The following is a 3,536-nucleotide window of genomic DNA, read 5'->3' on the forward strand; positions in this document are numbered from 1 at the left end:
CAGCAGCTCTGCACTGGAATGGTGGTTTTGCTATGCCCTGCCCCCACCGAGCGCTCTGATTGGTTGAGCCGGGGATGTGAAGGAGAGGAAGAAGGGGAGGGGTCGATTGTTGGAGGGGAGGGGAGAGGGGGGGGGTCTTCTCCTACAGCAGCAGGGTAGTCAGGAAGAGCGAGAGGAGGAGGAGGAGGGGGGCTGTGCGTTGAAGGAGGAAGCTGCATCTGCATGATAACCTGCCTTGCTCCTCCCAGTAGCAGCAGCAGCAGCACAGCGAGGGAGGCAGAGACTTCCCCAGGCCCCGGCACGTCTCACACGTTGCCACGGCAGCCAGGAGTGGACGTGCAGAGGGGCAGAGCTGCCACACGGTGATGTCATCACACCTCTTCCTGCTGCATCACGCTCAGCATCAGCTATAGGCTGAAGGCCAACTGATACAAGCCGAAATATCCAACCAGCTCTTCACAGCTCCACACATACTACAGTTGGAGAAACAGGCTCGTGACTGACTTTATTATGTCCTGCAACACCCTCCCCTCCCACAAAAAATTAATGTCAAGATGCCTTCTATAAGGCACCCAAAGCCACACATGGCAACTTGCATACCAACACGTCAATGCTTGAAAATGAAGATTTCCATACAGGAAAACGTCTGATATGATAATGGTAAACTGCACAGAGTAGGTTCATGCTTACAAACCCACTAGTTTGTGATGTTTGATTTAAAAAAAAAGAGATGAAAGAAGTGAGGGAAAAAACAACTGATCTTCTTTCGGTAACTGCTTTATATTGCTGATCACTAAAGGTGTGAAACATCCCGAGTTTAATTCCTGAACAAGCCCCCAATTTAAGTAATATCCTCAGTTTAGGGGAACTGAGACTCCAAACTATTTCCTCTCCCAAGGATGACCAGCAAGGTTTAAATTAAAAGTCAACTTAGCATTTTCATTAACAAGAACTTCAAAGACATAGAAAACAAATACAGTCTAATGTGCAGAACCCAAAGCTTTACTAACACAGAAATGAACTAAAATATAACTTTGTCATACATTTTTTGTCAAAAACCCCCAAAAAGCTGTGCTCAAACAAAAGGGGATTCTCAGTTCTTCCCTGTTTCTCAATTGTATACCAAATACAAACTCTAACCATGTTTTGAGTATTTTGTTCGTTCACCTACATTTGCCAGCATTTACATAAATTTGCTAAAATTTTTATCCTTTTGTCCAACATAACAGAAACTGGGCAACTACTCATCAACAGTAAAAAACTGAACAAAGATATGAACAGTTGCACAATGAGTCACAAACCAAAGATGTAGAGGAAAAAATAAATTTAAATAAAATGTTACTACAGTAGGTTTTATTACTCCGAAGGCACAGATTGACTGATTTTGTATTGTTTCCCTTAAAGATAAAGTGCATTAATTTCTAGTATACTAATTGTCAAAGCAGAGGGCTTTACAAGGGACGTACATAACATATAATTCATAGTATCAGTGTTAGTTCATAGTATTAGTATCAGGGCCCAATGCAAAGCTGTTTTTCTGTTCTTCCAGCTATTTAAACATGTTCAAGTGGAATTCCAGGTGTAAATCGGTGACTGATTAGGAGGCTCATGAGTAAACTAGCAGAGCGCTGCGTCTCCAGGACAGAACTGAGAGTCAGTAGAAGTTTTGATTCATCGTTTGTTGTTGGTGGTGAAGTGTTCATACCTATCGTCTTATCTCCTCTGTGCTAAAGTTTCTTGCTACTTTTGTGTCGATAATGTTTTTGTTAGACTTTAAGAGTTTAGTACACAGTACCAATGCTACTTTCCAGGGAGTCCTGGACACATATATAAGAAACAAACAATAAAACAATAAGACAATCAAAATATATCAACATATAATTAAAATGCTTAATAGCTAAACCCCAGATTTACTCAAGTTCTGTTATAGAATAAAGGAAAGTGAAGAGCTGCAATGAGTTGATCAATCGATTAGTTGCCAACTATTAAATTAATCATTTATGAAGAAACAAGTGTCCAAATTCTCTGATTCCAGCTTCTTGGATGTGAATATTTTCTGGTTTCTTTAGTCTTCTATGACAGTAAACTGAATATGTTTGAGTTGTGGACAAAGCAAGACATTTGAAGACATCACACTGGGCTCTGAGAAACCGTGGTCACCACATTTTATAGACCAAACAACTAATCGATTAGTCGAGAAAATAGTTGTTAGTTGCAGCCCTAGTGAAGTGGATATTAATTCAGGAATAGTTCATAATTTTCTGCCCGCTTTACACCACAAAACAAAATGAGAGCTTTGGAAACAAGTGGACAAAACTATATTGAATCTGATGCTGCAAGGCCTCATGGATAAATACATTTCATCAATATATATCGCTATGGTCGAATGTTCACAAGCACATTTATATAAGTGAATTGTATCACTGCTTTGCTGTTGAATCATGTAAAAATATGAGAAAGGTCAGTGAGACACTAAGCATCCCTCCATCATTGCAAATGTGCTGAATACAGCAACAATATTATTATGGAAATACAAGTTCAATTTTCTTCACTGTGACATACAATGAAAAATGCCGGTTTTCAGTCATAGACAACACGTGGTTTGAAGCCCCTCTTTGAATTGCTGATGAGGCCTGATGCAACAAATCTCAGCATTGCTATACATAGTCTGAGACAACTCCTCCTGCCCCCCCACCCACCCACCTCCCCCACCCCTGCAGCTCGGTAACGTCACCACGCTCTGCGTGAAAAGACCCATGTCTGCTGACTCAATGACGTGCAAAACCTCTGACGTCCTTCTTTTTCCCCGCTGAACCACTGCAATTTAGGACTTCCCTCTTTTATTCCCCTCTATCCCGCCCACACTTCCCCCCTCCTCCTCCTCTTCCTCCTCCTCCTCTGTCCCATCTTCTACTGGCTGCAACCACGAGTCAGTGAGTGCATGAATGAACTGAACAGCTTCCCTGTACCGTCTTTCCCCCCTCTGTGCCCCAAAAGAGCAGCTCAAAGAGGAGAGAGGGAGAGGGAGGGATTAGCATTTAGCATTCATTCACTCCCCTCTGAGGCAGAATATCCTGCCTGGTGTCATGGCTGCTTCAGGGTGACCTTCTCCGGTGACCTTCATCTGTGTAGTTGAGTCATTGTCCACTCTGACACTCTGAGTCTGCTGACACACACAAACCCATTACACCCTCTTCATTATTAAATTGTCGATTTAAACAATAAATCAATGTTTGGGCAGGTTCTGTTGATGAATCAAAATGAGGGCTGTGATTCTGGTTTTCAAATCTGCAGATGGACTCATCTTAGTGCAGACATAAACTCTTACTGTTTCATTTGTGTATTAATGTGGAGATATGGGTTGCTAGAACCAAGCACTTTCTATTTTTAAGGAAGTATGAGCAGCATGTCTTTTCAATTTAACACTCACACACAAAAAACGCTAACAGGATTAACAGATGAGACGCAAGTTTTTAGTTTACAGCAATGTTAGATGTCCAGATTTGATAAAAAAAAAGTATCTAAAAAGCAAGAAA

Source organism: Thunnus thynnus, chromosome 3, assembly GCF_963924715.1.
Source record: "Thunnus thynnus chromosome 3, fThuThy2.1, whole genome shotgun sequence".
Lineage (NCBI taxonomy): Eukaryota > Metazoa > Chordata > Actinopteri > Scombriformes > Scombridae > Thunnus > Thunnus thynnus.